The sequence below is a fragment of the Puntigrus tetrazona genome, chromosome 4, assembly GCF_018831695.1.
Source record: "Puntigrus tetrazona isolate hp1 chromosome 4, ASM1883169v1, whole genome shotgun sequence".
In the NCBI taxonomy this organism is placed as follows: domain Eukaryota; kingdom Metazoa; phylum Chordata; class Actinopteri; order Cypriniformes; family Cyprinidae; genus Puntigrus; species Puntigrus tetrazona.
The window spans coordinates 25881006-25904165 of NC_056702.1; the positions used below are offsets into that span (position 1 = coordinate 25881006).

The following is a 23160-nucleotide window of genomic DNA, read 5'->3' on the forward strand; positions in this document are numbered from 1 at the left end:
GACATTGTGCCTGAAGCTCGTTGGCGGTCTATTCTGCTTTCTTCCTGCAGTCAACGGACCTGGAGGGCAGCAGGTTGGTGTAGTCGTGGCCGAGAGGTTAAGGCGATGGACTTGAAATCCATTGGTGTTCGAACCCTGCCGACTACGAGTTGCGACCAATTGCATCTTCCACGGTCTTTGCTCTCTCTTCCACAATTCCTGTTTTGCAGGCTGCACAACGGCGCTTTGTTGATACGAGTATCAAGTTGGTGGTCTGAGCCCGGGTAGCTCAGTCGGTAGAGCATCAGAATTTTAATCTGAGGGTCCAGGGTTCAAGTGCCTGTTTGGGCGAAAGGCAGTCCTATGGATGGCGGCCTCCTGCTGCAGGGCCAGCATCTTCTAAACAATGCTCTCATCTTATTACTCAAGATTGTTCTTAAAGAAACGTGAAAAGAACGCGCATTTTTGAAAAGACTCAAAACTTACAAAATAGCTCTTTAAAGTGAGGATAGCCCCACATCTCTCTTAAATGCCAAAGAATAAGAACCAGTTAATTCAGCAAATGGGTTACTTCAAATTGGTTGTCTCTGAGCCCAAACGGCCCTAGCTAGGGTTACATGGTGTAGTGGTTAGCCCTCTGACTCTGTTTTAGACCCTGTCTGAAGAATCTTTTGGCAGCAGTCAGTCAAAAACGCTTTCAGGGGTGCTTAGATTGGTTGCCGCCATGCGCAGGCTGTCTCTGTAGGGAAGTGAGCTTAAAAGAGCGGACCCAAGCTTGGAGAATGCGGCATCGATCCCACTACCTCTCGCATGCTGCTTAGAGCGCCTACCATTTGAGCTAATTCCCTTGCTTGGCTACAGACATGTCCAAACATTGCTTTCGCAGAGCGACGCCTATTTTTAAGGGGCTTGAATCTGTGAATTGAAGCAAATGAAGTTGGTGAATTAACCGAGATATTGTGCTTTAGTTTAAGGGGTACTGAGGCTTACTACCGAAGCTGTTTTGCCACCCAGGATCGCTAGCAACCATCAAGTTTTCGGTCAACTGGGCCGAGAAGCGGCAAAAGTGCAGTCATGTGGGACTCCAGGCTCAGCACTGAAAACCCCATCCACTTTTTTTCAGCCTGCTTTGTCCTCAATGTGAAGCCTGATCTCCGTAGTCGTGGCAGAGTGTTCGCCTGCATGCAGAAGAGAAAGGGCTGTGTTATTTTTTTTCTTTCTCCTCCTCTCTGCCCCGGACCAATGCTTCCAGCCCTTCTCACCACTGAGGCTCAGTGGCGTGCCGTGATCGTGATAGTGGTTAGTACTCTGCGTTGTGGCCGCAGCAACCCCGGTTCGAACTGGTCACGGCAGGCTTTTGCCAACAGGCAACGATCTTCTCTCCCATGTATTTTTGCCACCTCATCCGGTGCTGGTGCGAACCTTGCCAACTACGGATGGCGATTGCCCTTTGACTTTAGTATTTGGTGCCGATAATTGTACCTTCCACGGTCTTTGCTCTCTCTTCCGCAATTCCTTTTTTGCAGGCTTCACTCGGCGCTTTGTGGATACGTTATATACTAACAAGTAACAAGCCGGCAGATTGAGCCGGAGCCTGGATAGCTCAGTCGGTAGAGCATCAGACTTTTAATCTGAGGGTCCAGGGTTCAAGTCCCTGTTCGGGCGCGAGGCAATCCTATTGATGGCGGCCTCCATATCCCTAGCTCGCACACCCGAGTCAGCTCGTTGGGAAAGAGTGCTCATGAAGTCAACTGAGTGAGTCTCAGTTCTCCTAGTTGGTACCGCTGTTCCTCCTGCTGCAGGGCCAGCATCTTCTAAACATTGCTTTCATCTTATTCTCAAGATTGTTCTTAAAAAAATTTTTTAAGAAGAATGCACATTTTTCAAAAGACTCACAGCTTTCCAAATAACTCTTTCAAGTGAGGATAGCCCCACACCTGTCTTAAATCCCAAAATAATAAGAACCAGTTAATTAAGTAACTGGGTTAGTTCAAATTGGTCGTCACATTTTGGCATAGTAAGAACAGCAGCTACATGTAGTACATAGGGTTACATGTTTTAACCTGCTCAGTGTGATTTGATGTATTTTTGAATTTTACCATGTTTCCATGTGGTCTTGGCCATTTTCTTCCTCTTACGCATTTGATTTGTGTACATGTGACTGATCACATGACAGGAAACAGGAAAAACAGTATAAAAGAGGCAGCATGGCAAGCAAACAGCCTTTCACTTTACAAATCTGCTGGCGATCACCATTTCTGGACTGTGGTGTTTTATTCGACTTATCTTTGTAGATTCAAGCACTTGGAACATCACTTGATTGCATTATACACGGCTGGAAACGTGCGGTGCTATGGAAACCCTCTCAGTGGGACCCCTCTCTACTCGTGTGTTGCAGTAGTCGTGGCCGAGTGGTTAAGGCGATGGACTAGAAATCCATTGGGGTCTCCCGCGCAGGTTCGAATCCTGCCGACTACGCTTTTTTATGCTCCGCCCGCTGCATTGCATAAACAAGTCGCGGGGACTTTTTGAATCCCTTGGACTGTAGCACGCCGTCATCTTCAGTGGTCAGTACCCTGCGTTGTGGCCGCAGCAACCCCGCTTCCAATCCGGGTCTCGCCGCTTTTTGCCCTCAGACTCCTATTTGCCACCTCACCCTTCAGCTGGACATTGTGTCTGAAGCTCGCTGGCGGTCTATTCTGCTTTCTTCCTGCAGTCAACGGACCTGGAGGGCAGCAGGTCGGTGTAGTCGTGGCCGAGAGGTTAAGGCGATGGACTTGAAATCCATTGGGGTCTCCCGCGCAGGTTCAACCCTGCCGACTACGAGTTGCGACCAATTGCATCTTCCACGGTCTTTGCTCTCTCTTCCACAATTCCTGTTTTGCAGGCTGCACAACGGCGCTTTGTTGATACGAGTATCAAGTTGGTGGTCTGAGCCCGGGTAGCTCAGTCGGTAGAGCATCAGAATTTTAATCTGAGGGTCCAGGGTTCAAGTGCCTGTTTGGGCGAAAGGCAGTCCTATGGATGGCGGCCTCCTGCTGCAGGGCCAGCATCTTCTAAACAATGCTCTCATCTTATTACTCAAGATTGTTCTTAAAGAAACGTGAAAAGAACGCGCATTTTTGAAAAGACTCAAAACTTACAAAATAGCTCTTTAAAGTGAGGATAGCCCCACATCTCTCTTAAATGCCAAAGAATAAGAACCAGTTAATTCAGCAAATGGGTTACTTCAAATTGGTTGTCTCTGAGCCCAAACGGCCCTAGCTAGGGTTACATGGTGTAGTGGTTAGCCCTCTGACTCTGTTTTAGACCCTGTCTGAAGAATCTTTTGGCAGCAGTCAGTCAAAAACGCTTTCAGGGGTGCTTAGATTGGTTGCCGCCATGCGCAGGCTGTCTCTGTAGGGAAGTGAGCTTAAAAGAGCGGACCCAAGCTTGGAGAATGCGGGCATCGATCCCACTACCTCTCGCATGATGCTGCTTAGAGCGCTCTACCATTTGAGCTAATTCCTTGCTTGGCTACAGACATGTCCAAACATTGCTTTCGCAGAGCGACGCCTATTTTTAAGGGGCTTGAATCTGTGAATTGACACAAATGAAGTTGGTGAATTAACCGAGATATTGTGCTTTAGTTTAAGGGTACTGAGGCTTACTACCGGCTGTTTTGCCACCCAGGATCGCTAGCAACCATCAAGTTTTCGGTCAACTGGGCCGAGAAGCGCCAAAGTGCAGTCATGTGGACTCCAGGCTCAGCACTGAAAAACCCCATCCACTTTTCAGCCTGCTTTGTCCTCAATGTGAAGCCTGATCTCCGTAGTCGTGGCAGAGTGTTCGCCTGCATGCAGAAGAGAAAGGGCTGTGTTATTTTTTTTCTCTCTCCTCCTCTCTGCCCCGGACCAATGCTTCCAGCCCTTCTCACCACTGAGGCTCAGTGGCGTGCCGTGATCGTGATAGTGGTTAGTACTCATGCTGTGGCCGCAGCAACCCCGGTTCGAATCTGGGTCACGGCAGGCTTTTGCCAACAGGCAACGATCTTCTCCCATGTTTTTTTTGCCACCTCATCCGTGTGCTGGTGCGAACCTTGCCAACTACGGATGGCGATTGCCCTTTGACTTTAGTATTTGGTGCCGATAATTGTACCTTCCACGGTCTTTGCTCTCTCTTCCGCACCCGCTTTTTGCAGGCTTCACCTCGGCGCTTTGTGGATACGTTATATTCTAACAAGTAACAAGCCGGCAGATTGAGCCGAGCCTGGATAGCTCAGTCGGTAGAGCATCAGACTTTTAATCTGAGGGTCCAGGGTTCAAGTCCCTGTTCGGGCGCGAGGCAATCCTATTGATGGCGGCCTCCATATCCCTAGCTCGGCACACCCGAGTCAGCTCGTTGGGAAAGAGTGCTCATGAAGTCAACTGAGTGAGTCTCAGTTCTCCTAGTTGGTACCGCTGTTCCTCCTGCTGCAGGGCCAGCATCTTCTAAACATTGCTTTCATCTTATTCTCAAGATTGTTCTTAAAAATTTTTTAAGAAGAATGCACATTTTTCAAAAGACTCACAGCTTTCCAAATAACTCTTTCAAGTGAGGATAGCCCCACACCTGTCTTAAATCCCAAATAATAAGAACCAGTTAATTAAGTAACTGGGTTAGTTCAAATTGGTCGTCACATTTTGGCATAGTAAGAACAGCAGCTACATGTAGTACATAGGGTTACATGTTTTAACCTGCTCAGTGTGATTTGATGTATTTTTGAATTTTATCATGTTTCCATGTGGTCTTGGCCATTTTCTTCCTCTTACGCATTTGGACGTGTGTACATGTGACTGATCACATGACAGGAAACAGGAAAAACAGTATAAAAGAGGCAGCATGGCAAGCAAACAGCCTTTCACTTTACAAATCTGCTGGCGATCACCATTTCTGGACTGTGGTGTTTTATTCGGACTTATCTTTGTAGATTCAAGCACTTGGAACATCACTTGGATTGCATTATACACGGCTGGAAACGTGCGGTGCTATGGAAACCCCCCCCAGTGGGACCCCTCTCTACTCGGTGTTGCAGTAGTCGTGGCCGAGTGGTTAAGGCGATGGACTAGAAATCCATTGGGGTCTCCCGCCGCAGGTTCGAATCCTGCCGACTACGCTTTTATGCTCCGCCCGCTGCATTGCATAAACAAGTCGCGGGACTTTTTGAATCCCTTGACTGTAGCACGCCGTCATCTTCAGTGGTCAGTACTTCGCGCTGTGGCCGCAGCAACCCCGCCTAATCCGGTCTCGCCGCCTTTTTGCCCTCAGACTCCTATTTGCCACCTCACCCTTCAGCTGGACATTGTGTCTGAAGCTCGCTGGCGTCTATTCTGCTTTCTTCCTGCAGTCAACGGACCTGGAGGGCAGCAGGTCGGTGTAGTCGTGGCCGAGAGGTTAAGGCGATGGACTTGAAATCCATTGGGGTCTCCCGCGCAGGTTCGAACCCCTGCCGACTACGAGTTGCGACCAATTGCATCTTCCACGGTCTTTGCTCTCTCTTCCACAATTCCTGTTTTGCAGGCTGCACAACGGCGCTTTGTTGATACGAGTATCAAGTTGGTGGTCTGAGCCCGGTAGCTCAGTCGGTAGAGCATCAGATTTTTAATCTGAGGGTCCAGGGTTCAAGTGCCTGTTTGGGCGAAAGGCAGTCCTATGGATGGCGGCCTCCTGCTGCAGGGCCAGCATCTTCTAAACAATGCTCTCATCTTATTACTCAAGATTGTTCTTAAAGAAACGTGAAAAGAACGCGCATTTTTGAAAAGACTCAAAACTTACAAAATAGCTCTTTAAAGTGAGGATAGCCCCACATCTCTCTTAAATGCCAAAGAATAAGAACCAGTTAATTCAGCAAATGGGTTACTTCAAATTGGTTGTCTCTGAGCCCAAACGGCCCTAGCTAGGTTACATGGTGTAGTGGTTAGCCCTCTGACTCTGTTTTAGACCCTGTCTGAAGAATCTTTTGGCAGCAGTCAGTCAAAAAACGCTTTCAGGTGGTGCTTAGATTGGTTGCCGTCATGCGCAGGCTGTCTCTGTAAGGAAGTGAGCTTAAAAGAGCGGACCCAAGCTTGGAGAATGCGGGCATCGATCCCACTACCTCTCGCATGCTAAGCGAGCACTCTACCATTTGAGCTACTTCCTCTTGCTTGGCTACAGACATGTCCAAACACTGCCTTCGCAGAGCGACGCCTATTTTTAAGGGGCTTGAATCTGTGAATTGACACAAATGAAGTTGGTGAATTAACCGAGATATTGTGCTTTAGTTTAAGGGGTACTGAGGCTTACTACCGAAGCTGTTTTGCCACCCAGGATCGCTAGCAACCATCAAGTTTTCGGTCAACTGGGCCGAGAAGCGGCCAAAGTGCAGTCATGTGGGACTCCAGGCTCAGCACTGAAAAACCCCCATCCACTTTTCAGCCTGCTTTGTCCTCAATGTGAAGCCTGATCTCCGTAGTCGTGGCAGAGTGTTCGCCTGCATGCAGAAGAGAAAGGGCTGTGTTATTTTTTTCTTTCTCCTCCCTCTCTCTGCCCCGGACCAATGCTTCCAGCCCTTCTCACCACTGAGGCTCAGTGGCGTGCCGTGATCGTGATAGTGGTTAGTACTCATGCGCTTGTGGCCGCAGCAACCCCGGTTCGAATCGGTCACGGCAGGCTTTTGCCAACAGGCAACGATCTTCTCTCCCATGTTTTTTTGCCACCTCATCCGGTGCTGGTGCGAACCTTGCCAACTACGGATGGCGATTGCCCTTTGACTTTAGTATTTGGTGCCGATAATTGTACCTTCCACGGTCTTTGCTCTCTTCCGCACCTCCGCTTTTTGCAGGCTTCACCGGCGCTTTGTGGATACGCTTATATACTAACAAGTAACAAGCCGCAGATTTAGCCGGAGCCTGGATAGCTCAGTCGGTAGAGCATCAGACTTTTAATCTGAGGGTCCAGGGTTCAAGTCCCTGTTCGGGCGCGGGTCTCGCCGTTTTTTGCCCTCAGACTCCTATTTGCCACCTCACCCTTCAGCTGGACATTGTGCCTGAAGCTCGTTGGCGGTCTATTCTGCTTTCTTCTCCCTGCAGTCAACGGACCTGGAGGGCAGCAGGTCGGTGTAGTCGCGGGCCGAGGGTTAAGGCGATGGACTTGAAATCCATTGGTGTCTCCCGCCAGGTTCGAACCCCTGCCGACTACGAAGTTGCACCAATTGCATCTTCCACGGTCTTTGCTCTCTTTCCACAATTCCTGTTTTGCAGGTTGAACAACGGGCGCTTTGTTGATACGAGTATCATTGGTGGTCTGAGCCCGGTAGCTCAGTCGGTAGAGCATCAGACTTTTAATCTGAGGGTCCAGGGTTCAAGTCCCTGTTCGGGCGCGAGGCAATCCTATTGATGGCGGCCTCCATATCCCTAGCTCGGCACACCCGAGTCAGCTCGTTGGGAAAGAGTGCTCATGAAGTCAACTGAGTGAGTCTCAGTTCTCCTAGTTGGTACCGCTGTTCCTCCTGCTGCAGGGCCAGCATCTTCTAAACATTGCTTTCATCTTATTCTCAAGATTGTTCTTAAAAAATTTTTAAGAAGAATGCACATTTTTCAAAAGACTCACAGCTTTCCAAATAACTCTTTCAAGTGAGGATAGCCCCACACCTGTCTTAAATCCCAAATAATAAGAACCAGTTAATTAAGTAACTGGGTTAGTTCAAATTGGTCGTCACATTTTGGCATAGTAAGAACAGCAGCTACATGTAGTACATAGGGTTACATGTTTTAACCTGCTCAGTGTGATTTGATGTATTTTTGAATTTTACCAGGTTTCCATGTGGTCTTGGCCATTTTCTTCCCTCTTACGCATTTGGACGTGTGTACATGTGACTGATCACATGACAGGAAACAGGAAAAACGGTATAAAAGAGGCAGCATGGCAAGCAAACAGCCTTTCACTTTACAAATCTGCTGGCGATCACCATTTCTGGACTGTGGTGTTTTATTCGACTTATCTTTGTAGATTCAAGCACTTGGAACATCACTTGATTGCATTATACACGGCTGGAAACGTGCGGTGGTGCTATGGAAACCCCAGTGGGACCCCTCTCTACTCTGTGTTGCAGTAGTCGTGGCCGAGTGGTTAAGGCGATGGACTAGAAATCCATTGGGGTCTCCCCGCGCAGGTTCGAATCCTGCCGACCACGCTTTTTGCGCTCACCGCCCGCTGCATTGCATAAACAAGTCGCGGGACTTTTTGAATCCCTTGACTGTAGCACGCCGTCATCTTCAGTGGTCAGTACCCTGCGTTGTAGGCCGCAGCAACCCCGCCTTCCAATCCGGGTCTCGCCGCCTTTTGCCCTCAGACTCCTATTTGCCACCTCACCCTTCAGCTGGACATTGTGTCTGAAGCTCGCTGGCGGTCTATTCTGCTTTCTTCCTGCAGTCAACGGACCTGGAGGGCAGCAGGTCGGTGTAGTCGTGGCCGAGAGGTTAAGGCGATGGACTTGAAATCCATTGGGGTCTCCTCGCGCAGGTTCGAACCCCTGCCGACTACGAGTTGCGACCAATTGCATCTTCCACGGTCTTTGCTCTCTCTTCCACAATTCCTGTTTTGCAGGCTGCACAACGGCGCTTTGTTGATACGAGTATCAAGTTGGTGGTCTGAGCCCGGTAGCTCAGTCGGTAGAGCATCAGACTTTTAATCTGAGGGTCCAGGGTTCAAGTGCCTGTTTGGGCGAAAGGCAGTCCTATGGATGGCGGCCTCCTGCTGCAGGGCCAGCATCTTCTAAACAATGCTCTCATCTTATTACTCAAGATTGTTCTTAAAGAAACGTGAAAAGAACGCACATTTTTGAAAAGACTCAAAACTTACAAAATAGCTCTTTAAAGTGAGGATAGCCCCACATCTCTCTTAAATGCCAATGAATAAGAACCAGTTAATTCAGCAAATGGGTTACTTCAAATTGGTTGTCTCTGAGCCCAAACGGCCCTAGCTAGGGTTACATGGTGTAGTGGTTAGCCCTCTGGACTCTGTTTTAGACCCTGTCTGAAGAATCTTTTGCAGCAGTCAGTCAAAAACGCTTTCAGGGGTGCTTAGATTGGTTGCCGCCATGCGCAGGCTGTCTCTGTAGGGAAGTGAGCTTAAAAGAGCGACCCAAGCTTGGAGAATGCGGGCATCGATCCCACTACCTCTCGCATGCTGCGAGCGCTCTACCATTTGAGCTAATTCCCTTGCTTGGCTACAGACATGTCCAAACATTGCCTTCACAGAGCGACGCCTATTTTTAAGGGGGCTTGAATCTGTGAATTGACGCAAATGAAATTGGTGAATTAACCGAGATATTGTGCTTTAGTTTAAGGGGTACTGAGGCTTACTACCGCTGTTTTGCCACCCAGGATCGCTAGCAACCATCAAGTTTTCGGTCAACTGGGCCGAGAAGCGGCAAAAGTGCAGTCATGTGGGACTCCAGGCTCAGCACTGAAAAACCCCATCCACTTTTCAGCCTGCTTTGTCCTCAATGTGAAGCCTGATCCGTAGTAGTCGTGGCAGAGTGTTCGCCTGCATGCAGAAGAGAAAGGGCTGTGTTATTTTTTTTTCTTTCTCCTCCCTCTCTGCCCCGGACCAATGCTTCCAGCCCTTCTCACCACTGAGGCTCAGTGGCGTGCCGTGATCGTGATAGTGGTTAGTACTCTGCGCTGTGGCCGCAGCAACCCCGGTTCGAACTGGTCACGGCAGGCTTTTGCCAACAGGCAACGATCTTCTCTCCCATGTTTTTTTGCCACCTCATCCGGTGCTGGTGCGAACCTTGCCAACTACGGATGGCGATTGCCCTTTGACTTTAGTATTTGGTGCCGATAATTGTACCTTCCACGGTCTTTGCTCTCTCTTCTGCAATTCCGCTTTTGCAGGCTTCACCTCGGCGCTTTGTGGATACGTTATATACTAACAAGTAACAAGCCGGGCAGATTGAGCCGGAGCCTGATAGCTCAGTCGGTAGAGCATCAGACTTTTAATCTGAGGGTCCAGGGTTCAAGTCCCTGTTCGGGCGCGAGGCAATCCTATTGAGCGGCCTCCATATCCCTAGCTCGCACACCCGAGTCAGCTCGCTGGGAAAGAGTGCTCATGAAGTCAACTGAGTGAGTCTCAGTTCTCCTAGTTGGTACCGCTGTTCCTCCTGCTGCAGGGCCAGCATCTTCTAAACATTGCTTTCATCTTATTCTCAAGATTGTTCTTAAAAATTTTTTTAAGAAGAATGCACATTTTTCAAAAGAAACAAGTCGCTGGACTTTTTGAATCCCTTGACTGTAGCACGCCGTCATCTTCAGTGGTCAGTACTCCTGCGCTGTGGCCGCAGCAACCCCGCTTCCAATCCGGTCTCGCTGTCTTTTGCCCTCAGACTCCTATTTGCCACCTCACCCTTCAGCTGGACATTGTGCCTGAAGCTCGCTGGCGGTCTATTCTGCTTTCTTCCTGCAGTCAACGGACCTGGAGGGCAGCAGGTCGGTGTAGTCGTGGCCGAGAGGTTAAGGCGATGGACTTGAAATCCATTGGTGTCTCCCCGCGCAGGTTCGAACCCTGCCGACTACGAGTTGCGACCAACTGCATCTTCCACGGTCTTTGCTCTCTTCCACAATTCCTGTTTTGCAGGCTGAACAACGGCGCTTTGTTGATACGAGTATCAAGTTGGTGGTCTGAGCCCGGTAGCTCAGTCGGTAGAGCATCAGACTTTTAATCTGAGGGTCCAGGGTTCAAGTGCCTGTTTGGGCGAAAGGCAGTCCTATCGATGGCAGTCTCCTGCTGCAGGGCCAGCATCTTCTAAACAATGCTCTCATCTTATTACTCAAGATTGTTCTTAAAGAAACGTGAAAAGAACGCGCATTTTTGAAAAGACTCAAAACTTACAAAATAGCTCTTTAAAGTGAGGATAGCCCCACATCTCTCTTAAATGCCAAAGAATAAGAACCAGTTAATTCAGCAAATGGGTTACTTCAAATTGGTTGTCTCTGAGCCCAAACGGCCCTAGCTAGGATTACATGGTGTAGTGGTTAGCCCTCTGACTCTGTTTTAGACCCTGTCTGAAGAATCTTTTGGCAGCAGTCAGTCAAAAACGCTTTCAGGGGTGCTTAGATTGGTTGCCGCCATGCGCAGGCTGTCTCTGTAGGGAAGTGAGCTTAAAAGAGCGGACCCAAGCTTGGAGAATGCCGGCATCGATCCCACTACCTCTCGCATGCTGCTAAGCGAGCACTCTACCATTTGAGCTAATTCCCCTTGCTTGGCTACAGACATGTCCAAACATTGCCTTCGCAGAGCGACGTCTATTTTTAAGGGGCTTGAATCTGTGAATTGACGCAAATGAAATTGGTGAATTAACCGAGATATTGTGCTTTAGTTTAAGGGGTACTGAGGCTTACTACCGGGCTGTTTTGCCACCCAGGATCGCTAGCAACCATCAAGTTTTCGGTCAACTGGGCCGAAGCGCAAAGTGCAGTCATGTGGGACTCCAGGCTCAGCACTGAAAAACCCCATCCACTTTTCAGCCTGCTTTGTCCTCAATGTGAAGCCTGATCTCCGTAGTCGTGGCAGAGTGTTCGCCTGCATGCAGAAGAGAAAGGGCTGTGTTATTTTTTTTTCTTTCTCCTCCCTCTCTGCCCCGGACCAATGCTTCCAGCCCTTCTCACCACTGAGGCTCAGTGGCGTGCCGTGATCGTGATAGTGGTTAGTACTCTGCGCTGTGGCCGCAGCAACCCCTGGTTCGAACCGGTCACGGCAGGCTTTTGCCAACAGGCAACGATCTTCTCTCCATGTTTTTTGCCACCTCATCCGGTGCTGGTGCGAACCTTGCCAACTACGGATGGCGATTGCCCTTTGACTTTAGTATTTGGTGCCGATAATTGTACCTTCCACGGTCTTTGCTCTCTTTCTGCAATTCCGCTTTTGCAGGCTTCACCTCGGCGCTTTGTGGATACGTTATATACTAACAAGTAACAAGCCGGGCAGATTGAGCCGGAGCCTGGATAGCTCAGTCGGTAGAGCATCAGACTTTTAATCTGAGGGTCCAGGGTTCAAGTCCCTGTTCGGGCGCGAGGCAATCCTATTGATGGCGGCCTCCATATCCCTAGCTCGGCACACCCGAGTCAGCTCGTTGGGAAAGAGTGCTCATGAAGTCAACTGAGTGAGTCTCAGTTCTCCTAGTTGGTACCGCTGTTCCTCCTGCTGCAGGGCCAGCATCTTCTAAACATTGCTTTCATCTTATTCTCAAGATTGTTCTTAAAAATTTTTTAAGAAGAATGCACATTTTTCAAAAGAAACAAGTCAGCTGGACTTTTTTTTGAATCCCTTGGACTGTAGCACGCCGTCATCTTCAGTGGTCAGTACCCTGCGTTGTGGCCGCAGCAACCCCGCTTAATCCGGTCTCGCCGTCTTTTGCCCTCAGACTCCTATTTGCCACCTCACCCTTCAGCTGGACATTGTGCCTGAAGCTCGCAGGTGTCTATTCTGCTTTCTTCCTGCAGTCAACGGACCTGGAGGGCAGCAGGTTGGTGTAGTCGTGGCCGAGAGGTTAAGGCGATGGACTTGAAATCCATTGGTGTCTCCTCGCAGCAGGTTCGAACCCCTGCCGACTACGAGTTGCGACCAATTGCATCTTCCACGGTCTTTCCTCTCTTTCCACAATTCCTGTTTTGCAGGTTGAACAACGGCGCTTTGTTGATACGAGTATCGTTGGTGGTCTGAGCCCAGGTAGCTCAGTCGGTAGAGCATCAGACTTTAATCTGAGGGTCCAGGGTTCAAGTCCCTGTTCGGGCGCGAGGCAATCCTATTGATGGCGGCCTCCATATCCCTAGCTCGGCACACCCGAGTCAGCTCGTTGGGAAAGAGTGCTCATGAAGTCAAATGAGTGAGTCTCAGTTCTCCTAGTTGGTACCGCTGTTCCTCCTGCTGCAGGGCAAGCATCTTCTAAACATTGCTTTCATCTTATTCTCAAGATTGTTCTTAAAAAAAAATTTAAGAAGACTGCACATTTTTCAAAAGACTCACAGCTTTCCAAAACTCTTTCAAGTGAGGATAGCCCCACACCTGTCTTAAATCCCAAATAATAAGATCCAGTTAATTAAGTAACTGGGTTAGTTCAAATTGGTCGTCACATTTTGGCATAGTAAGAACAGCAGCTACATGTAGTACATAGGGTTACATGTTTTAACCTGCTCAGTGTGATTTGATGTATTTTTGAATTTTACCAGGTTTCCATGTGGTCTTGGCCATTTTCTTCCCTTTACGCATTTGGACGTGTGTACATGTGACTGATCACATGACAGGAAACAGGAAAAAACAGTATAAAAGAGGCAGCATGGCAAGCAAACAGCCTTTCACTTTACAAATCTGCTGGCGATCACCATTTCTGGACTGTGGTGTTTTATTCGGACTTATCTTTGTAGATTCAAGCACTTGGAACATCACTTGGATTGCATTATACACGGCTGGAAACGTGCGGTGCTATGGAAACCCCAGTGGGACCCTCTCTACTCTGTGTTGCAGTAGTCGTGGCCGAGAGGTTAAGGCGATGGACTAGAAATCCATTGGGGTCTCCCGCGCAGGTTCGAATCCTGCCGACTACGCTTTTATGCTCCGCCCGCTGCATTGCATAAACAAGTTATGGACTTTTTGAATCCCTTGGACTGTAGCACGCCGTCATCTTCAGTGGTCAGTACCCTGCGCTGTGGCCGCAGCAACCCCGCTTTCAATCCGGTCTCGCCGCCTTTTGCCCTCAGACTCCTATTTGCCACCTCACCCTTCAGCTGACATTGTGTCTGAAGCTCGCTGGCGGTCTATTCTGCTTTCTTCCTGCAGTCAACGGACCTGGAGGGCAGCAGGTCGGAGTAGTCGTGGCTTAAAGAGGTTAAGGCGATGGACTTGAAATCCATTGGGTCTCCTACACGCAGGTTCGAACCCTGCCGACTACGAGTTGCGACCAATTGCATCTTCCACGGTCTTTGCTCTCTCTTCCACAATTCCTGTTTTGCAGGCTGCACAACGGGCGCTTTGTTGATACGAGTATCAAGTTGGTGGTCTGAGCCCAGGTAGCTCTCAGTCGGTAGAGCATCAGACTTTTATTCTGGAGGGTCCAGGGTTCAAGTGCCTGTTTGGGCGAAAGGCAGTCTTATCAATGGCGGCCTCCTGCTGCAGGGCCAGCATCTTCTAAACAATGCTCTCATCTTATTACTCAAGATTGTTCTTAAAGAAACGTGAAAAGAACGCACATTTTTGAAAAGACTCAAAACTTACAAAATAGCTCTTTAAAGTGAGGATAGCCCCACATCTCTCTTAAATGCTGAGCGGGACAATGAATAAGAACCAGTTAATTCAGCAAATGGGTTACTTCAAATTGGTTGTCTCTGAGCCGAAACGCTGCCTAGCTAGGTTACATGGTGTAGTGGTTAGCCCTCTGGACTCTGTTTTAGACCCTGTATGAAGAATATTTTGGCAGCAGTCAGTCAAAAAACGCTTTCAGGGGGTGCTTAGATTGGTTGCCGCCATGCCCCATCCACTTTTCAGCCTGCTTTGTCCTCAATGTGAAGCCTGATCTCCGTAGTCGTGGCAGAGTGTTCGCCTGCATGCAGAAGAGAAAGGGCTGTGTTATTTTTTTTCTTTCTCCTCCTCTCTGCCCGGACCAATGCTTCCAGCCCTTCTCACCACTGAGGCTCAGTGGCGTGCCGTGATCGTATAGTGGTTAGTACTCTGCGTTGTGGCCGCAGCAATCCCGGTTCGAACTGGTCACGGCAGGCTTTTGCCAACAGGCAACAATCTTCTCCCATGTTTTTTTGCCACCTCATCCGGTGCTGGTGCGAACCTTGCCAACTACGGATGGCGATTGCCTTTGACATTAGTATTTGGCGCCGATAATTGTACCTTCCACGGTCTTTGCTCTCTTCCGCAATTCCGCTTTTTGCAGGCTTCACCTCGGCGCTTTGTGGATACGTTATATTCTAACAAGTAACAAGCCGGCAGATTGAGCCGAGCCTGGATAGCTCAGTCGGTAGAGCATCAGACTTTAATCTGAGGGTCCAGGGTTCAAGTCCCTGTTCGGGCGCGAGGCAATCCTATTGATGGCGGCCTCCATATCCCTAGCTCGGCACACCCGAGTCAGCTCGTTGGGAAAGAGTGCTCATGAAGTCAACTGAGTGAGTCTCAGTTCTCCTAGTTGGTACCGCTGTTCCTCCTGCTGCAGGGCCAGCATCTTCTAAACATTGCTTTCATCTTATTCTCAAGATTGTTCTTAAAAAAATTTTTAAGAAGAATGCACATTTTTCAAAAGACTCACAGCTTTCCAAATAACTCTTTCAAGTGAGGATAGCCCCACACCTGTCTTAAATCCCAAATAATAAGAACCAGTTAATTAAGTAACTGGGTTAGTTCAAATTGGTCGTCACATTTTGGCATAGTAAGAACAGCAGCTACATGTAGTACATAGGGTTACATGTTTTAACCTGCTCAGTGTGATTTGATGTATTTTTGAATTTTACCAGGTTTCCATGTGGTCTTGGCCATTTTCTTCCTCTTACGCATTTGGACGTGTGTACATGTGACTGATCACATGACAGGAAACAGGAAAAACGGTATAAAAGAGGCAGCATGGCAAGCAAACAGCCTTTCACTTTACAAATCTGCTGGCGATCACCATTTCTGGACTGTGGTGTTTTATTCGACTTATCTTTGTAGATTCAAGCACTTGGAACATCACTTGGATTGCATTATACACGGCTGGAAACGTGCGGTGCTATGGAAACCGCCCAGTGGGACCCTCTCTACTCGGTGTTGCAGTAGTCGTGGCCGAGTGGTTAAGGCGATGGACTAGAAATCCATTGGGGTCTCCCCGCGCAGTTCGAATCCTGCCGACTACGCTTTTGCGCTCCCGCCCGCTGCATTGCATAAACAAGTCGCGGGACTTTTTGAATCCCTTGGACTGTAGCACGCCGTCATCTTCAGTGGTCAGTACCCTGCGTTGTGGCCGCAGCAACCCCGCTTCCAATCCGGTCTCGCCGCCTTTTTGCCCTCAGACTCCTATTTGCCACCTCACCCTTCAGCTGGACATTGTGCCTGAAGCTCGTTGGCGGTCTATTCTGCTTTCTTCCTGCAGTCAACGGACCTGGAGGGCAGCAGGTCGGTGTAGTCGTGGCCGAGAGGTTAAGGCGATGGACTTGAAATCCATTGGGGTCTCCCCGCGCAGGTTCGAACCCTGCCGACTACGAGTTGCGACCAATTGCATCTTCCACGGTCTTTGCTCTCTTTCTCAATTCCTGTTTTGCAGGCTGCACAACGGGCGCTTTGTTGCAGGCTGCGAGTAACGGCGCTTTGTTGATAACGAGTATCAAGTTGGTGGTCTGAGCCCGGGTAGCTCAGTCGGTAGAGCATCAGAATTTTAATCTGAGGGTCCAGGGTTCAAGTGCCTGTTTGGGCGAAAGGCAGTCCTATGGATGGCGGCCTCCTGCTGCAGGGCCAGCATCTTCTAAACAATGCTCTCATCTTATTACTCAAGATTGTTCTTAAAGAAACGTGAAAAGAACGCGCATTTTTGAAAAGACTCAAAACTTACAAAATAGCTCTTTAAAGTGAGGATAGCCCCACATCTCTCTTAAATGCCAAAGAATAAGAACCAGTTAATTCAGCAAATGGGTTACTTCAAATTGGTTGTCTCTGAGCCCAAACGGCCCTAGCTAGGTTACATGGTGTAGTGGTTAGCCCTCTGACTCTGTTTTAGACCCTGTCTGAAGAATCTTTTGGCAGCAGTCAGTCAAAAACGCTTTCAGGGGTGCTTAGATTGGTTGCCGCCATGCGCAGGCTGTCTCTGTAGGGAAGTGAGCTTAAAAGAGCAGACCCAAGCTTGGAGAATGCGGGCATCGATCCCACTACCTCTCGCATGCTGCTTTAGCCTACCACTTGAGCTAATTCCCCTTGCTTAGCTACAGACATGTCCAAATATTGCTTTCGCAGAGCGACGCCTATTTTTAAGGGGCTTGAATCTGTGAATTGAAGCAAATGAAGTTGGTGATTTAATCGAGATAATGTGCTTTAGTTTAAGGGGTACTGAGGCTTACTACCAAGCTGTTTTGCCACCCAGGATCGCTAGCAACCATCAAGTTTTCGGTCAACTGGGCCGAGAAGCGCAAAAGTGCAGTCATGTGGGACTCCAGGCTCAGCACTGAAAAACCCCATCCACTTTTCAGCCTGCTTTGTCCTCAATGTGAAGCCTGATCTCCGTAGTCGTGGCAGAGTGTTCGCCTGCATGCAGAAGAGAAAGGGCTGTGTTTTTTTTTTTTCTTTCTCCTCCTCTCTGCCCCGGACCAATGCTTCCAGCCCTTCTCACCACAGAGGCTCAGTGGCGTGCCGTGATCGTATAGTGGTTAGTACTCTGCGTTGTGGCCGCAGCAACCCCGGTTCGAACTGGTCACGGCAGGCTTTTGCCAACAGGCAACGATCTTCTCTCCCATGTTTTTTGCCACCTCATCCGGTGCTGGTGCGAACCTTGCCAACTATGGATGGCGATTGCCCTTTGACTTTAGTATTTGGTGCCGATAATTGTACCTTCCACGGTCTTTGCTCTCTTCCGCAATTCCGCTTTTTGCAGGCTTCACCTCGGCGCTTTGTGGATACGTTATATTCTAACAAGTAACAAGCCGGCAGATTGAGCCGGAGCCTGGATAGCTCAGTCGGTAGAGCATCAGACTTTTAATCTGAGGGTCCAGGGTTCAAGTCCCTGTTCGGGCGCGAGGCAATCCTATTGATGGCGGCCTCCATATCCCTAGCTCGGCACACCCGAGTCAGCTCGTTGGGAAAGAGTGCTCATGAAGTCAACTGAGTGAGTCTCAGTTCTCCTAGTTGGTACCGCTGTTCCTCCTGCTGCAGGGCCAGCATCTTCTAAACATTGCTTTCATCTTATTCTCAAGATTGTTCTTAAAAAAATTTTTAAGAAGAATGCACATTTTTCAAAAGACTCACAGCTTTCCAAATAACTCTTTCAAGTGAGGATAGCCCCACACCTGTCTTAAATCCCAAATAATAAGAACCAGTTAATTAAGTAACTGGGTTAGTTCAAATTGGTCGTCACATTTTGGCATAGTAAGAACAGCAGCTACATGTAGTACATAGGGTTACATGTTTTAACCTGCTCAGTGTGATTTGATGTATTTTTGAATTTTACCATGTTTCCATGTGGTCTTGGCCATTTTCTTCCTCTTACGCATTTGGACGTGTGTACATGTGACTGATCACATGACAGGAAACAGGAAAAACAGTATAAAAGAGGCAGCATGGCAAGCAAACAGCCTTTCACTTTACAAATCTGCTGGCGATCACCATTTCTGGACTGTGGTGTTTTATTCGACTTATCTTTGTAGATTCAAGCACTTGGAACATCACTTGGATTGCATTATACACGGCTGGAAACGTGCGGTGCTATGGAAACCCCCAGTGGGACCCTCTCTACTCGGTGTTGCAGTAGTCGTGGCCGAGTGGTTAAGGCGATGGACTAGAAATCCATTGGGGTCTCCCCGCGCAGGTTCGAATCCTGCCGACTACGCTTTTATGCTCCGCCCGCTGCATTGCATAAACAAGTCGCGGGACTTTTTGAATCCCTTGACTGTAGCACGCCGTCATCTTCAGTGGTCAGTACCCTGCGTTGTGGCCGCAGCAACCCCGCTTCCAATCCGGGTCTCGCCGCTTTTGCCCTCAGACTCCTATTTGCCACCTCACCCTTCAGCTGGACATTGTGTCTGAAGCTCGCTGGCGGTCTATTCTGCTTTCTTCCTGCAGTCAACGGACCTGGAGGGCAGCAGGTCGGTGTAGTCGTGGCCGAGAGGTTAAGGCGATGGACTTGAAATCCATTGGGGTCTCCCGCGCAGGTTCGAACCCTGCCGACTACGAGTTGCGACCAATTGCATCTTCCACGGTCTTTGCTCTCTTTCCACAATTCCTGTTTTGCAGGCTGCACAACGGCGCTTTGTTGATACGAGTATCAAGTTGGTGGTCTGAGCCCGGGTAGCTCAGTCGGTAGAGCATCAGATTTTTAATCTGAGGGTCCAGGGTTCAAGTGCCTGTTTGGGCGAAAAGGCAGTCCTATGGATGGCGGCCTCCTGCTGCAGGGCCAGCATCTTCTAAACAATGCTCTCATCTTATTACTCAAGATTGTTCTTAAAGAAACGTGAAAAGAACGCGCATTTTTGAAAAGACTCAAAACTTACAAAATAGCTCTTTAAAGTGAGGATAGCCCCACATCTCTTTAAATGCCAAAGAATAAGAACCAGTTAATTCAGCAAATGGGTTACTTCAAATTGGTTGTCTCTGAGCCCAAACGGCCCTAGCTAGGGTTACATGGTGTAGTGGTTAGCCCTCTGGACTCTGTTTTAGACCCTGTCTGAAGAATCTTTTGGCAGCAGTCAGTCAAAAACGCTTTCAGGGGTGCTTAGATTGGTTGCCGTCATGCGCAGGCTGTCTCTGTAGGGAAGTGAGCTTAAAAGAGCAGACCCAAGCTTGGAGAATGCGGGCATCGATCCCACTACCTCTCGCATGCTGCGAGCGCTCTACCATTTGAGCTAATTCCCCTTGCTTAGCTACAGACATGTCCAAACATTGCTCTCGCAGAGCGACGTCTATTTTTAAGGGGCTTGAATCTGTGAATTGAAGCAAATGAAGTTGGTGATTTAACCGAGATATTGTGCTTTAGTTTAAGGGGTACTGAGGCTTACTACCGGAAGCTGTTTTGCCACCCAGGATCGCTAGCAACCATCAAGTTTTCGGTCAACTGGGCCGAGAAGCGCAAAAGTGCAGTCATGTGGGACTCCAGGCTCAGCACTGAAAAACCCCATCCACTTTTCAGCCTGCTTTGTCCTCAATGTGAAGCCTGATCTCCGTAGTCGTGGCAGAGTGTTCGCCTGCATGCAGAAGAGAAAGGGCTGTGTTTTTTTTTTTCTTTCTCCTCCTCTCTGCCCCGGACCAATGCTTCCAGCCCTTCTCACCACAGAGGCTCAGTGGCGTGCCGTGATCGTGATAGTGGTTAGTACTCATGCGTTGTGGCCGCAGCAACCCCGGTTCGAACTGGTCACGGCAGGCTTTTGCCAACAGGCAACGATCTTCTCCCATGTTTTTTTGCCACCTCATCCGGTGCTGGTGCGAACCTTGCCAACTACGGATGGCGATTGCCCTTTGACTTTAGTATTTGGTGCCGATAATTGTACCTTCCACGGTCTTTGCTCTCTTCCGCAATTCCGCTTTTGCAGGCTTCACCTCGGCGCTTTGTGGATACGTTATATACTAACAAGTAACAAGCCGGCAGATTGAGCCGGAGCCTGGATAGCTCAGTCGGTAGAGCATCAGACTTTTAATCTGAGGGTCCAGGGTTCAAGTCCCTGTTCGGGCGCGAGGCAATCCTATTGATGGCGGCCTCCATATCCCTAGCTCGGCACACCCGAGTCAGCTCGTTGGGAAAGAGTGCTCATGAAGTCAACTGAGTGAGTCTCAGTTCTCCTAGTTGGTACCGCTGTTCCTCCTGCTGCAGGGCCAGCATCTTCTAAACATTGCTTTCATCTTATTCTCAAGATTGTTCTTAAAAAAATTTTTAAGAAGAATGCACATTTTTCAAAAGACTCACAGCTTTCCAAATAACTCTTTCAAGTGAGGATAGCCCCACACCTGTCTTAAATCCCAAATAATAAGAACCAGTTAATTAAGTAACTGGGTTAGTTCAAATTGGTCGTCACATTTTGGCATAGTAAGAACAGCAGCTACATGTAGTACATAGGGTTACATGTTTTAACCTGCTCAGTGTGATTTGATGTATTTTTGAATTTTACCATGTTTCCATGTGGTCTTGGCCATTTTCTTCCTCTTACGCATTTGGACGTGTGTACATGTGACTGATCACATGACAGGAAACAGGAAAAACAGTATAAAAGAGGCAGCATGGCAAGCAAACAGCCTTTCACTTTACAAATCTGCTGGCGATCACCATTTCTGGACTGTGGTGTTTTATTCGGACTTATCTTTGTAGATTCAAGCACTTGGAACATCACTTGGATTGCATTATACACGGCTGGAAACGTGCGGTGCTATGGAAACCCCAGTGGGACCCCTCTACTCGGTGTTGCAGTAGTCGTGGCCGAGTGGTTAAGGCGATGGACTAGAAATCCATTGGGGTCTCCCGCGCAGGTTCGAATCCTGCCGACTACGCTTTTGCGTTCCGCCCGCTGCATTGCATAAACAAGTCGCGGGACTTTTTTGAATCCCTTGGACTGTAGCACGCCGTCATCTTCAGTGGTCAGTACCCTGCGTTGTGGCCGCAGCAACCCCGCTTCCAATCCGGGTCTCGCCGTCTTTTGCCCTCAGACTCCTATTTGCCACCTCACCCTTCAGCTGGACATTGTGTCTGAAGCTCGCTGGCGGTCTATTCTGCTTTCTTCCTGCAGTCAACGGACCTGGAGGGCAGCAGGTCGGTGTAGTCGTGGCCGAGAGGTTAAGGCGATGGACTTGAAATCCATTGGGGTCTCCCCGCGCAGGTTCGAACCCTGCCGACTACGAGTTGCGACCAATTGCATCTTCCACGGTCTTTGCTCTCTCTTCACACTTCCTGTTTTGCAGGCTGCACAACGGCGCTTTGTTGATACGAGTATCAAGTTGGTGGTCTGAGCCCGGGTAGCTCAGTCGGTAGAGCATCAGAATTTTAATCTGAGGGTCCAGGGTTCAAGTGCCTGTTTGGGCGAAAGGCAGTCCTATGGATGGCGGCCTCCTGCTGCAGGGCCAGCATCTTCTAAACAATGCTCTCATCTTATTACTCAAGATTGTTCTTAAAGAAACGTGAAAAGAACGCGCATTTTTGAAAAGACTCAAAACTTACAAAATAGCTCTTTAAAGTGAGGATAGCCCCACATCTCTCTTAAATGCCAAAGAATAAGAACCAGTTAATTCAGCAAATGGGTTACTTCAAATTGGTTGTCTCTGAGCCCAAACGGCCCTAGCTAGGGTTACATGGTGTAGTGGTTAGCCCTCTGGACTCTGTTTTAGACCCTGTCTGAAGAATCTTTTGGCAGCAGTCAGTCAAAAAAACGCTTTCAGGGGGTGCTTAGATTGGTTGCCGTCATGCGCAGGCTGTCTCTGTAGGGAAGTGAGCTTAAAAGAGCAGACCCAAGCTTGGAGAATGCGGGCATCGATCCCACTACCTCTCGCATGCTAAGCGAGCGCTCTACCATTTGAGCTAATTCCTTGCTTGGCTACAGACATGTCCAAACATTGCCTTCGCAGAGCGACGTCTATTTTTAAGGGGCTTGAATCTGTGAATTGAAGCAAATGAAGTTGGTGATTTAACCGAGATAATGTGCTTTAGTTTAAGGGGTACTGAGGCTTACTACCGAAGCTGTTTTGCCACCCAGGATCGCTAGCAACCATCAAGTTTTCGGTCAACTGGGCCGAGAAGCGGCAAAAGTGCAGTCATGTGGGACTCCAGGCTCAGCACTGAAAAACCCCCATCCACTTTTCAGCCTGCTTTGTCCTCAATGTGAAGCCTGATCTCCGTAGTCGTGGCAGAGTGTTCGCCTGCATGCAGAAGAGAAAGGGCTGTGTTTTTTTTTTTTCTTTCTCCTCCCTCTCTGCCCCGGACCAATGCTTCCAGCCCTTCTCACCACAGAGGCTCAGTGGCGTGCCGTGATCGTATAGTGGTTAGTACTCTGCGTGCCAGGCCGCAGCAACCCCGGTTCGAATCGGGTCACGGCAGGCTTTTGCAACAGGCAACGATCTTCTCTCCATGTTTTTTTGCCACCTCATCCGGTGCTGGTGCGAACCTTGCCAACTACGGATGGCGATTGCCTTTGACTTTAGTATTTGGTGCCGATAATTGTACCTTCCACGGTCTTTGCTCTCTCTTCCGCAATTCCGCTTTTGCAGGCTTCACCTCGGCGCTTTGTGGATACGTTATATTCTACCAAGTAACAAGCCGGCAGATTGAGCCGGAGCCTGGATAGCTCAGTCGGTAGAGCATCAGACTTTTAATCTGAGGGTCCAGGGTTCAAGTCCCTGTTCGGGCGCGAGGCAATCCTATTGATGGCGGCCTCCATATCCCTAGCTCGGCACACCCGAGTCAGCTCGTTGGGAAAGAGTGCTCATGAAGTCAACTGAGTGAGTCTCAGTTCTCCTAGTTGGTACCGCTGTTCCTCCTGC

General features: G+C 49.0%; 19 non-coding genes across 19 annotated transcripts; all 19 read left to right on the forward strand.

Annotated features, from left to right (window-relative positions):
• The first annotated feature begins 1571 nt into the window (after window positions 1-1571).
• trnak-uuu lies at window positions 1572-1644 on the forward strand. Its single transcript has one exon. It is a non-coding gene; the product is annotated as a tRNA-Lys (tRNA).
• A 732-nt stretch (window positions 1645-2376) lies between these two features.
• trnas-aga lies at window positions 2377-2457 on the forward strand. Its single transcript has one exon. It is a non-coding gene; the product is annotated as a tRNA-Ser (tRNA).
• A 1768-nt stretch (window positions 2458-4225) lies between these two features.
• On the forward strand, window positions 4226-4298 carry trnak-uuu. Its single transcript has one exon. It is a non-coding gene; the product is annotated as a tRNA-Lys (tRNA).
• A 733-nt stretch (window positions 4299-5031) lies between these two features.
• On the forward strand, window positions 5032-5113 carry trnas-aga. The gene has a single exon. It is a non-coding gene; the product is annotated as a tRNA-Ser (tRNA).
• A 260-nt stretch (window positions 5114-5373) lies between these two features.
• Window positions 5374-5455, forward strand: trnas-uga. Its single transcript has one exon. It is a non-coding gene; the product is annotated as a tRNA-Ser (tRNA).
• Window positions 5456-6882: 1427 nt separating this feature from the next.
• Window positions 6883-6955, forward strand: trnak-uuu. Its single transcript has one exon. It is a non-coding gene; the product is annotated as a tRNA-Lys (tRNA).
• Window positions 6956-8085: 1130 nt separating this feature from the next.
• Window positions 8086-8167, forward strand: trnas-aga. Its single transcript has one exon. It is a non-coding gene; the product is annotated as a tRNA-Ser (tRNA).
• Window positions 8168-10469: 2302 nt separating this feature from the next.
• Window positions 10470-10551, forward strand: trnas-uga. The gene has a single exon. It is a non-coding gene; the product is annotated as a tRNA-Ser (tRNA).
• A 1421-nt stretch (window positions 10552-11972) lies between these two features.
• trnak-uuu lies at window positions 11973-12045 on the forward strand. The gene has a single exon. It is a non-coding gene; the product is annotated as a tRNA-Lys (tRNA).
• A 1451-nt stretch (window positions 12046-13496) lies between these two features.
• Window positions 13497-13577, forward strand: trnas-aga. Its single transcript has one exon. It is a non-coding gene; the product is annotated as a tRNA-Ser (tRNA).
• A 2202-nt stretch (window positions 13578-15779) lies between these two features.
• Window positions 15780-15860, forward strand: trnas-aga. The gene has a single exon. It is a non-coding gene; the product is annotated as a tRNA-Ser (tRNA).
• Window positions 15861-16125: 265 nt separating this feature from the next.
• trnas-uga lies at window positions 16126-16207 on the forward strand. Its single transcript has one exon. It is a non-coding gene; the product is annotated as a tRNA-Ser (tRNA).
• Window positions 16208-17651: 1444 nt separating this feature from the next.
• Window positions 17652-17724, forward strand: trnak-uuu. Its single transcript has one exon. It is a non-coding gene; the product is annotated as a tRNA-Lys (tRNA).
• Window positions 17725-18453: 729 nt separating this feature from the next.
• trnas-aga lies at window positions 18454-18535 on the forward strand. The gene has a single exon. It is a non-coding gene; the product is annotated as a tRNA-Ser (tRNA).
• A 262-nt stretch (window positions 18536-18797) lies between these two features.
• On the forward strand, window positions 18798-18878 carry trnas-uga. Its single transcript has one exon. It is a non-coding gene; the product is annotated as a tRNA-Ser (tRNA).
• Window positions 18879-20298: 1420 nt separating this feature from the next.
• On the forward strand, window positions 20299-20371 carry trnak-uuu. Its single transcript has one exon. It is a non-coding gene; the product is annotated as a tRNA-Lys (tRNA).
• Window positions 20372-21099: 728 nt separating this feature from the next.
• Window positions 21100-21180, forward strand: trnas-aga. Its single transcript has one exon. It is a non-coding gene; the product is annotated as a tRNA-Ser (tRNA).
• A 265-nt stretch (window positions 21181-21445) lies between these two features.
• Window positions 21446-21527, forward strand: trnas-uga. The gene has a single exon. It is a non-coding gene; the product is annotated as a tRNA-Ser (tRNA).
• A 1427-nt stretch (window positions 21528-22954) lies between these two features.
• On the forward strand, window positions 22955-23027 carry trnak-uuu. Its single transcript has one exon. It is a non-coding gene; the product is annotated as a tRNA-Lys (tRNA).
• Window positions 23028-23160: the final 133 nt, after the last annotated feature.